At 45.4% G+C, this 12119-nt stretch overlaps 1 protein-coding gene across 3 annotated transcripts in view; it reads right to left on the bottom strand.

The window, feature by feature from the left end:
* SMARCA2 (SWI/SNF related, matrix associated, actin dependent regulator of chromatin, subfamily a, member 2) overlaps positions 1-452 on the bottom strand; it is a 144483-nt gene extending 144031 nt beyond the window's left edge. For all 3 annotated transcript variants that reach the window (XM_066617545.1, XM_066617543.1, XM_066617541.1), the window contains exon 1: positions 340-452. The gene's annotated coding sequence lies outside the window, so the exon portion shown is untranslated. The remainder of the gene's footprint in view (positions 1-339) is intronic.
* Between the last annotated feature and the right edge of the window lie 11667 nt (positions 453-12119).

The raw sequence follows: 12119 nt of genomic DNA, 5'->3' as shown, positions 1-12119 counted from the left end.
GAGGTCTATGGAAGAGGGATTGAATGCAAACTCTGTGTGTGTGTGTGTTTTGGAGGGAGCACTGCTTGGGGTATTTTATTTTCTTCTGCAGAAAGGGCATGCACAGTCCAAGAATAGGAGCCCAAGCCTAGGCATGTCTACTCAGAAGTAAGTCCCATTATAGTCAATGGGGCTTACTCCCAAGTAAGTGTGGCTAGGATTGGGTCCTAAATTATTTATCTCTTCCCCCCCCCCACTATAAACAGAGAGTGATGGGAAAGATGAAAGCAAAGTGAGAAGGGAGAGATGGATGGTGATATGGAGAGGGGAGGGAGAAAGTGGTTTGTAAGTAATATTTACCTTGCCTGGGAAGAGTGCTGCTGTGTGAGATCTCTCCCTCTCTGCCTATGAGTCACCCGGAGTAGAGATCCAGCAGAGGAACTAGATTATGAATATGACTTCATTGATGACAGCCATTCCCTTCCCTTCCCTAAACTCCCGCCCCGCCCCGTTCGCTGTGCGCCCTCCCTCTTCCCCAGCACCACCACCGTTCTGGAAGAGAGCCTCCCACTGGCTGAGCTGAGCAGGAGCGCCTGCCCTCCACGCCGCAAGGAAGGCAGGATTGGCCACTGCGAACAGTCACTCAAGCTGCTGCTGCTCAAGAAGGTGCAGACAGACCCAGCTCTGTGTGTGTGCCTGCGTGGAGGTGGCTGAGAGTGCACGCGTCTTCCCTGGGCATGTTTTTAATGCGTGCGCAGAGGCATGCCTGGCTCCCTGCGCTGTTGGCTCTGCCGCTGGCTGCGTGTCTTTGGCTCAGGAGGGAATGTTTGGGGAGAGCTGGAGACTGATCGCAACAACAGGACTTGGGGAGGGGGGGGGACAAGTGGAGAAAGTGCTGGAATTTTAACAGGGCCTGCCAGTGCAAGTCTGCAGGGAAGGCAGGCGAGGGCGACTGGGAGGAGCGATCTTGCTGGAGCTGCATGCCAGTCGCGGTGCCCGGGTGTTGACGTTTTGCTTGGAGAATGGGGGGGGGGGGCAAAGCCAGCATGGAAGGTCATTGTTATGCATGCTCCAACTTCTCTGCCTCTTCCTCATCTCTGAACCTGGAACTTCCCCTTTGTTGACAAAAGGGAGAGAACATTGCAGCTCAGTCTGCCTGCCAGTCTGCTGCCCTTTCAACTTCCAAGTGCCCATTAATGAAGTCCTGGCACCAGGGGCCATAGGCTGTTATTTACTAAGGAAGAAAAAAAAAAGAGGGGGGGAATGTCACTGATGTGGAGGCAGCTCGGAAAGCAATCATAGGAATGCAATCTGTATGCTAAAAAGGCTGCCACGGTGTTGGGAGGGAAGTTGGAAGGCAAATCTGCTGCTTAGGGCTAGTGAAAGTAAGTGGTGTAATTTTGTACATCTCTTTCCTCCTTGCCCTCCTTTTTAAAATTCACAGTATGCTTTGGAATGGCCTTTTCAAGTTGGGTTTTGTACCAGTTACAAGCTAGGAAGCTGGATTTTTACCCTCCTGGTACCACTTAAGGGATGTGAACCAGAGCTTCCCTTTATATCAAGAGAGTAGGAATGCAGCCACTTATTTATTCTAATTAAAGTGTATAAAATGATCACAGCATTCAGCAGGAAATTCAAGCCTCCTGTTCAGTATCAATAACAATTGTTCCACTAAAACAGCAGACCTGTTAGTGTAGATCCTGACTAATGTGCTTGCCTGACTCATTAAATTCCATCCCTGTCAATCACTCCCACAATCTAGTGTTCAGAAAGATCCCCTCTGGCTCAAATACGTACACCAAGACTATATCCTCTAAGTTTACTGTGCAGGGTGACTAGATGCCAGGGTTGTACAGCCAGGTGAGAAGAACCTTTCCTAAGGTTTTAGGAAAGCCATTGTCAGTACAATGAACTGCATAGGGGAAGAATTATATGATGGTAGTAGGTTCACAGCCCAATCTGATTAAAACAAAAATGAAGTGCCATTTTTGGATGTCTTAGGTCAGCTTTGTAGGCTGGCTCGGTCCTCAGACCTACACACCAGGGCAGGGAAATGCTGCTGCTTTTGTCACAGTCACAGGCTCCAATCCTATCCACACTTTCCTGGGAGTAAGCCCCATTGACTAGAATGGGACTTACTTCTGAGTTGACAGGCATAGGATTGGGCTGACAATCACTGGCAGCAATGTACAGAAAGAAGAAAAAAAAAAAAGGACAGTGGATGCGGCAGCTGATAAGTCATCTATAGACCATGTTAGATGGATTTCAGCTTCCACAGCATTAGTATGTTAGAAAAAGGAACCCAAGAAATTATGGTGCCCAAAGCAGAAATGCAACATGACACTTTATGCATGTGTCCTCCCCATAATGCACACCTGACCATCTGTTAAACCACAAGTTCAGTGTTTCTCAAACAGTGGGTCGTTACCTGCTAGGTAGGTCGCGAGCCAATTTCAGGTGGGTCCCCATTCATTTCAATATTTTATTTTTAATATATTAGACTTGATGTTACCATGGTATACGACTGCATTTGGGGAAATGTGACAGATCTGTACTTTGAACAGGCTACTATGTTACTCCTGGGTAAGTGTGGGTAGGATTGCAGCCTAGAATTGTTAAAAATTTCCCTGCTTGATGATGTCACTTCCTGTCATGACATCACTTCCAGTGGGTCCCAACAGATTCTCATTCTAAAAAGAGGGTCCCTGTGCAAAACTGTGAAAACCACTGCACTAGTCCATATGTTGCTGCTATGATGAAGCACAGCATTAATGTTGTAGGGGTTTCTGCCCAGCATGCAGGAGTATAGGGCACATGAACAACATCGTAACTGAAATTAGAATATGACTTTAACAACCTGAAGAGTTACTGTCGCACAGAGGCAAAGAACACAGCTGTGGTTTATATTGCACCTCAACCTTGGATGCAATGGCTAGCCATAGGCCAGCTGCTTTTCTTAGCTTCCTTCACATGTCCCTTCAGCACCCTGAGTCCAAGTGAGACCTATTGCTCCTCAGTTTGGCATAAATGTCGTTCTCCTTCACACTAGACCCGTACGAGTCCAGCTGCTCCAAAGGACAAATTAAGAGCCTGGTGTTTATTCCAGAGGGAGCAACAGCAGTGTCAAGGCCACAATGTGTGCAAAAAAATTACAGTAGGAGCACTACCTCAGTGGAGTGTGGGACCCCAAAGTCAACCAGCTCACCCCTTGCCCCTTAACAACAACACTTCAAGCTGTTTTAGGAAGATTTTATTGGGAATGGTTGTGGTAAAGGAAATTGGAACAAATACACTTCAAAAGAAATAGAAGCACATCTGGACTAGTGCTAGCATACATGTTCTCTTTTAGCTTACTAACCAATATGAGGCTAGGTTCTTCGTAACAGAGATTCTGTTAGTCTTCTATGCCTGGCCAGCATTAGAGTCTGGATCACAAACCAGTGAGGACCCCCAGAACACTGGTCTTGGGGAGAGCTTCCTAGCTGGCCTGGTCTGCAGTGGGCTGGTCTCATTTTTAGTCCACTTCCACAGACAAGCTGAGTGACCCAATTTTTCAACACTAGCTTTTTCCGCCAGAGAAAGTTGCCCACAGGTCCAAATGGCAACAATTTCAACGATGGCAACAGTTCTTTCTGTTCATATGCTCTGTTTTACACATCTTGGGCGCAATCCTACTGTGCACTGGAACAGGCAAGCCAAGAGGCTTGTGCTGTATCCAGCACAGGATGGGGGGGGCCAAGGCAGCTTAGCGAGAGGCAAGGGGAAACTTTTCCCCTTTCCTCTGGGTAAGGCACCTTTGCCCCAATGGGTCTTCTTGGATTTGCGCCACCTCCTGAAGTGCAGCTTCAAGCCGCTCCAAACTTCCCTGGAATGAGGGTTGGGATCCAGCATAAGTGCTGCATCCCAGCCCTGCCTCCTGCTCCTCGAGTCGCCCCCGCGGCCACCCACTGCCCACCCTCCACCTGCCCACCCACTGCCCACCCTCCACACGCCCCTCCCGTCTCCTCCCCACCCACCCCAGAGGCTTGCGTCAGTCCAGGCAGGCCAATGCAAACCAAGCCAAGGAAGCCAGCATGGAGGCTTGTGTCAGCCTCAGCAGGCCGGCGGACCTCTGAGAGCCGACCTGGCTTCCTCCCAAGGAGGGGCAAAAGTGCCTTATGGGACATTTGTGACCCTCCTGGGCTGGCGCAAGGGACCTGCACCGGCCCATGGGCACCTCAGGATTGCGCCCTTGGTCAGCTAAAGAAATATAAGGGAGAGCAGTTTAGTCTTCCTATAAGGCTGGGAAGGAGGCAGGGATTTCCAGGCTTATGCGAGTTCCTGGGAAAATTGTGGAGTGGGGAGCATGGTGCTTGCTAGAAACCTTCCAGCATCACAAACACACACAATGCCAATCTACATTGTGAAGATAATTGTGATACCACGCTGTCTTGCAAGGTTGTAGTAGGGTTTCCTGGGATAATGTATATGTAGAGGGTTGAAGGCCCTTGTGCTGTAGAAGTGCAAAATATTATTAAAAACTGAGGTGCTCATCACCAGGTGGTTAGAGAGCGGCAGTAGTGCAGGGATCAACACTTACCCGCCCCTATTTCCATGCACGAGCAATAGGAATCCTATTTTGCAATAGTGAGGATAGGATGTGTTGGCCCGTTTCTTGTTACAGAGCGGGAAAGTGAAGTGTGGACTGCAAAAAGGGTCCAAAAAACAAAACTCCCAAAAAATAGTGATGTCTTAAAATAAGGTGTGACTGGAGCAAAATTAGTAAAACAGAATACAAGGAAGAAATGCAAGTTTTGGGGGAATGGGAAAGCATAAATCAATGGTTGTAGCTAAGTAAGCTCAGGCATTTTTCTTTTGGCAGACTTTTTCACACTTAACCTAGGAGTATGCACCTGAGAATACAGTGGGGCTTGTGAAAAAACAGGCTTAAGACTGTACTGTTAATTTAGTATTCTCTGAACACCAGCAACAGTGGAGAGACAGAAGAGTGTAATTGGAAGCAAAGCCCAAATGCTGAAGCATTTGTCCCTTTTATTTCTCTCTCACATGTGCACACATACACATAAGTATACAATTCCGCCTTTTTATTCAAGATAAACCTGCAGTCCCTCTGCCCTTTATCTCTGTGAAGAATAAACAAAACAGACCTAAGGGGTAGCCTTCCATACAAGGCAGCTTGCCTGGACTGGCCTTGAACTCAGCAGAAAACAAACTAAATGACCATTTCTTTCATTCAGAAGGATACAGGAAATGAAAGGAATATGAAATTAATCTCTCAGGCAAAATAAAATGTTCAGGTGATGCGAGAGTCAAAGCACTGATTACTTTTGTTAGCTATAAATCATCCTGCTGATTTTAGTTGAGGGTTGGAGGGCAGTGGGATCTTGAATGGCTTTAAAAGTCACAGCAAGACATTGGCATTTCATTGCTGGATTCTGAAGTAAAGCAGTACATTTTAATCTCTCCAGAGCAGTGATTTTCAACCTTTTTCATCTCATGGCACACTGACAAGGCACTAAAACTGTCAAGGCACACCATCAGTTTTTTGACAACTGTCAAGGCACACCATGCTGCCAATAAGGTGCTCCCATCCCCCAACGGCCCCACTAATAAATGATCCTCTCCCAAATTCCCACAACATACCTGAAGATCTTTTGTGGCACACCAATGTACTGTGGCACACTGGTTGAAAATGACTGCCCCAGAGGACCAAGGGATAGGGCCCATTACTTGTTGACCTGAGCAGCAGATTTCACCCCTAGATGAGACCCAGGCAATGTTGGGCAAGGAGAGGAGGAGGTGGAGTCTCGCAAGAGCAACAGAGCTTTGTTAGTTCACCTACTTAGGGGGAAGTTGTTTCTGTAGTTCGTTGGTGGCCAGTCATGCACTGAAATGGAGATCTGAGCAGGATCCAACTGTTAGACATGGCCTTGGTGACAATATATCAGTGCAAGGATGCCATTATGATTTGCTGTGCTTTCCATGGGTTTGGATTTCACTATTGCCTCTCCTGTTCACCCTCTTCCAAGCTTTCACAATGAGTTGAAATCTTATGAACAGATTTCACTGGTCAAACACTGGTTAGCTATGGGATGAATGAGGATTAAGTGTTTCATCTCAGGGCCATTTATACCCTCTGATATGATGATAAGCTCACCAGTGGCATCACTAGAGTTTGCATCACCCGGTACAGGAGGCCAGCACATCACCCCAATGATGGACCTCCTCCCATGTAGTGGGAAGGGCATTTGCCCGACACCTGCTGGTTCTTTGGCTATAACATTTGATCGAATAGAGATAATTCAGCGTGGTTTGTTTTATTGCATTCCGCATGAAATTACCATTGAGTGATATACAACATAATGGTATTACTCAAAAATGCCAAGATCTTAAAAATTTTGGCCAGTAGTGGTGTCACCCCCCTCTGCACATCACCTGGTGAAGCCCACACCCCCTAGCAACACCACTGATGCCCACCATATGTGCTAGTTGAGGGGTGAGTGGAGTAGGAGATAGTTCTGAAAGTTCTACTTTCATATTCTGAGATGAATACGAGAGCACATGTTGTATGCAGCCTACAATTTTGCTATTATCTTTGTCTCCAAAGGGTGCAATTAGTCCAGAAGAAAAAGCCAGTGTGCAGAAGATAAGGAGATCTGGCCTGAAGGCCAGATGGGGAACATTTAAGAGCTAAACTGTAAACCAGACACCTCCTTATCTTACTGGAATCAGGGCCTGTTATGTTTTCCAGATAATAGATTGTAATGTATGCAACAATCATCTGGTATTTTAAGGAATCTCTTACTAGGCTACATGGTATTTATGTGGAACAATAATCTAGATGTTTATCTTGATTTCCTGATATTAGAGGAGTTTTAAGTCTGGCTTCTATATCTTCAAAGCAAATTGTACTAATAGTTTTGAAGGAACTGAAGATTATTGGTGGTCTGGCAGAACCCACAGCATGCATATTTGTTCCACAGTGCTCCAGGATTGATTCCTAGAAAAGGCACATGGTGCTGAGCCTCTGTTTATAAGAGAAGTGACTCTGGTAAATATTCCATTCTGACAGTGATAGTGTGTGCTAAGGTAAGAAAAAGAAAACATAAATTTGCATATTTCCACTGCTTGTGATTCCAATTGCCATGCACATCACATTCTTGTTTTTGAGCAACAGTGTGGGTCTAATTAGCCATTACACACAATTGTATGTAAAAATTTCCCAATCTTTTGTTCTAATGGAATGCAGGCTCTCAGGAGGCTGCAGTTGGGAAAGAAAGAGTAGCAGTCAGGGGAGTGCTAAAGTTTTTCTCTGCTGGGTATTTTTCTAGGCAAAATCACCTCATATTATCCACTTTTCCTCTTCCGTGGGGAAAATACACTGTAGCCTTTGAGCAGCCCTGTAAGTGAAGGAAAGGCAAGACAAAAATTTCATAAATAAATAACAGCCCAATCCTATGCATGTCTACTCAGAAGTAAGTCCCATTAGAGTCAATGGGGCTTGCTCCCAGGAAAGTGTGGATAGGATTGGGCCGCAATTCATTCATTCATTCATTCATTCATTCAAATAAATAAATAAATAAATAAATAAATAAATAAGGCAGATTTGAATGGAAACATTCCCCCTTCCAATATTTTGTTCCTTATCACAGCTTGGGAGAGCTGTTTTTCATAATCATTTTATTTTTAAAAAATAATCATAATCAAACTGTATATAACATCTGTCCTGGCCTATGGTCTCTTTCATACATTGCCAAATTCGTCCATAAAAGTATGCAAGAATGAACATAAACCTATGTACAGAGATCTTAACATGATAATCCTGGCACCCACATCCCGTACTGGGCCTTGTTAATCTTCCTGGGTCAACACAGACTTGCGCCAACTATAGAGCTGGCTCAGGTCTGAGTTGACCCTCTGTGCCTGTGGTGGCTTTCCTTGGGGCAAGAGAACAAATGTTACTCCAAGGAAGCCTCCTGAGGCTGAACCCCACCCCCCCACCCCGGATTCAGCAGATCCTGTGCCGGTGTCACTGCATCACCGCAGGCTTTCACTGGTCCGCCAATACACAGGGAAAATTCCCGCATTCCCTCTGGCACCCTGGCAGCATGTGACTGCTGCCGTAAGGCAGTTAATACTGGCAGAACATTAGTTCCACCAGCAAGGCTGAAAATAATTGTATGGTGTTTTTGCCACTCAGATGAAAGAAGCTGTTTGTACAATAGTTCTTCCTCTCCTGCAGAGCTTTGAATCAGGCCATTTGTTTTTAGTCTCTTGACTTCTTTACTTTGCATAAAATATATGACTTTTGAGCTAACCTGCATGTTCCAACAAGGCACCTGGTATAACTTCAAGGAAATTATATCACTTGAAAATGCAGGTGTGGGAAAATGCAGTGTCTAGAAAAGTTAAGAACATAAGAACAGCCCCACTGGATCAGGCCATAGGCCCATCTAGTCCAGCTTCCTGTATCTCACAGCGGTCCACCAAATGCCTCTGGGAGCACACAAGAGAGCAAGAGACCTCATCCTGGTGCCTCCCTTGCATCTGGCATTCTGACATAGCCCATTTCTAAAATCAGGAGATTGCACATACACATCATGGCTTGTAACCCATAATGGATTTTTCCTCCAGAAACTTGTCCAATCCCCTTTTAAAGGCATCCAGGCCAGATACCGTCACCACATCCTGCGGCAAGGAGTTCCACAGACTGACCACACGCTGAGTAAAGAAATATTTTCTTTTGTCTGTCCTAACTCTCCCAACACTCAATTTTAGTGGATGTCCCCTGGTTCTGGTGTTATGTGAGAGTTTAAAGAGCATCTCTCTATTCACTTTATCCTTCCCATGCATAATTTTGTATGGCTCAATCATGTCCCCCCTCAGGCATCTCTTTTCTAGGCTGAAGAGCCCCAGACACTGTAGCCTTTCCTCATAAGGAAGGTGCCCCAGCCCTGTAATCATCTTAGTCGCTCTTTTTTGCACCTTTTCCATTTCCACTATGTCTTTTTTGAGATGTGGCGATCAAAACTGGACACAATACTCCAGGTGTGGCCTTACCATCAATTTGTACAACAGCATTATAATATTAGCCGTTTTGTTCTCAATATCTTTTCTAATTATCCCCAGCATAGAATTGGCCTTCTTTAGTGCCGTCGCACTTTGGGTCGACACTTTCATTGACCTGTCCACCACCACCCCAAGATCTCTCTCCTGATCTGTCACAGACAGCTCAGAAGTCATCAGCCTATATGTGAAGTTTTGATTTTTTGCCCCAATGTGCATGACTTACATTGAAACGCATCTGCCATTTTGCTGCCCATTCTTCCAGTCTGGAGAGAACCTTCTGGAGCTCCTCACAATCACTTCTGGTCTTTACCACTCGGAAAAGTTTGGTGTCGTCTGTAAACTTTGCCACCTCACTGCTCAACCCTGTCTCCAGGTCATTTATGAAGAGGTTGAAGAGCACCAGTCCCAGGACAGATCCTTGGGGCATACCACTTTTCACTTCTCTTCATTGTGAAAATTGTCCATTGACACCCACTCTCTGTTTCCTGGTCTTCAACCAGTTCTCAATCTATGAGAGGACCTGTCCTCTAATTCCCTGACTGTTGAGTTTTTTCAGTAGCCTTTGGTGAGGGACCGTGTTGAATGCCTTCTGAAAGTCCAGATATATAATGTCCACGGGTTCTCCTGCATCCACATGCCTGTTGACCTTTTCAAAGAATTCTATAAGGTTCATGAGGCAAGACTTACCGTTACAGAAGCCATGCTGATTCTCCCTCAGCAAGGCTTGTTCATCTATGTGATTTGAGATTTTATCTTTGATGAGGCATTCCACCATCTTACGTGGTATAGATGTTAGGCTGACCAGCCTATAGTTTTCCGGGTCCCCCCTCCTTCCCTTTTTAAAAATAGGTGTAACATTTGCTATCCTCCAATCCTCTGGCACCATGGCCGTTTTGAGGGACAAGTTGCATCTTTTATTCAGCAACTTCATTCTTCAATTCCTTAATAACTCTTGGGTGGATGCCATCAGGGCCTGGTGACTTATTGATCTTTAATTCATCAATTAGGTCTGAAACATCTCTTTTAATCTCTATCTGACATAATTCCTTGGTCAAGGGGCCGTTCGGGCAGCAGTATCTGCCCGAGGTCTTCTGCTGTGAAGACAGATGCAAATAACTCATTTAATTTGTCTGCCATCTCTGCATCTCCTTTTATCTCCCCTTTCTCTCCCTCACCATCCAGTGGGCCAACCGCTTCCCTGGCGGGTTTCCTGCTTCTAAGATATTTGAAGAAGCTTTTATTATTCCCCTTGCTGGCCATGTGTTCCTCATAGTCTCTCTTGGCCTCCCGTGTCACCTTCATACATTTCTTTTACCACAGTTTATGTTCCTTTTTATTTTCCTCATTAAGGCAAGACTTCCATTTACGGAAGGAAGCTTCCTTGCCCTTTACGGCCTCTCTAACTTGACTCATTAGCCATGCAGGCACCCTCCTGGACTTATTTGAGCCCTTTTTCCTTTGCAGTATACACTTCTGCTGTGCCTTTTTCTTTGCGGTATACACTTCTGCTGGAACTTCTGCAACAGTAATAACTTGTTTTAAGCAGCCTCCATGCACTCTGGAGAGATTGGACTCTTTTTACCTTCCCTTTCAATCTACTTCTAACCAGCCTCCTCATTTGAGGGAAGTCCGCTCGTTGGAAGTCAAGGGTTTTTGTTCTAGATTAGAATTAGTTCCACGTAGATTAGTCTTCTCTCTATCATTCTAGTTTTCCACATGCAGGACGGTTTCTACAAAATGTGAGAAAGGAGCAGAGTTGGCCTCACTGGATCTGCCACCTGATGCCACCCCAACTCAGATCTGACTCAGACCCACTGCCATCCACACATGCATGCACCCCACCTCCAAATGAAAGTTGAACAGAAGAACATTCTGTTCTTCACTGCATTCTTCCCTAGTACAGTTTTTTTCCCCAAAACCTGAAAGTGCAGGACTTCCTATTTATTGAAAAGGATTGCACAACAAAGGAATAAGGTAAGTAAAACAGATGGCCACTTCCCTTCCCCTTCCCCTTTCTCCTTCTTCACAATGCCATTCAGTTGAAAAGGGCTGCGCAAGAAAAGAGCAGAGAGCGTAGGGATGTGGATTGCTGTCACCCACACAGGTACAGGCAGTGGCCAGCCACATCTCCATCTCACCTTGCTCGTTCCTTGTGCAGTCCCTTAAATAAAATAGGAAGTCCTGCATTTCCTGTTTTTGAAAAACAACCATGCAAGGAAAGAATAGAGAAGAAGCAAATGATCCACTTTCCACTCGCTAGGGAAGCAAATCGATGTGGCTCTGTCTGTGGGAGGTTGGATGGAGGCAGTAGCAGACTCGGGGTGAAGGGCACCCAAAATCTGCCACCCCCCCTGCTGCTTGATACAAGATGATGATAACAACAACAACAACAACAACAACAACAACAACAACAACAGGTATTTATATACCACCTTTCTTGGTCTTTATTCAAGACTTTATTCAAGGCGATTTACATAGGCAGGCTTTATTAAATCCCTATTAAATAGGGATTTTTACAATTTCAAAGAAGGTTCTTTCTTTCAAGAAAGACTACATTCAAGGTGTTTCATTCCGATCTGGCTTCACATTCTGGCCTCCATCCTCCCACGCTCAGAGCAGATGGAATTGCTCGGCTTCAGCTTGTCAGCTGCTTCCAGGTTGCACGGTGCCGGTGGCTTCGAACTGGCGACCTTGTGGATGTTATCTTCAGGCAAACGGAGGCTCTACCCTCTAGACCAGACCTCCTGCCCCCTGCCACAACCTGCCACACCCCCTGTTGCTCGATGTACATCATCTGCTTCGTGAATGGGCTGGCCCTGAGGAGGAACATTCAAATACAGTATGTGTCTCTCTCTCTCTCTGCATTCGGAAGTGAAATAGAACTGGTAAGGTTGCATCTCTGAAAATACAACTGTCACCAAATGAGAAGGCTGCTAATTTCTGAAAACAGTTTTATAAAACTATTGTTTCAATAATTACATGCAGTACATGGATTGCTTTCTTTTGCACAGAACTTGGATTAACATTTGATTGTATGTGAGAATTTTATTTTTACACTATTGTTTAATAGC

The sequence above is a fragment of the Tiliqua scincoides genome, chromosome 2, assembly GCF_035046505.1.
Source record: "Tiliqua scincoides isolate rTilSci1 chromosome 2, rTilSci1.hap2, whole genome shotgun sequence".
Taxonomy (NCBI): Eukaryota; Metazoa; Chordata; class Lepidosauria; order Squamata; family Scincidae; genus Tiliqua; species Tiliqua scincoides.
Note: the sequence above shows the minus strand (reverse complement) of the source record. Positions and strands in the feature narration are given on the sequence as shown.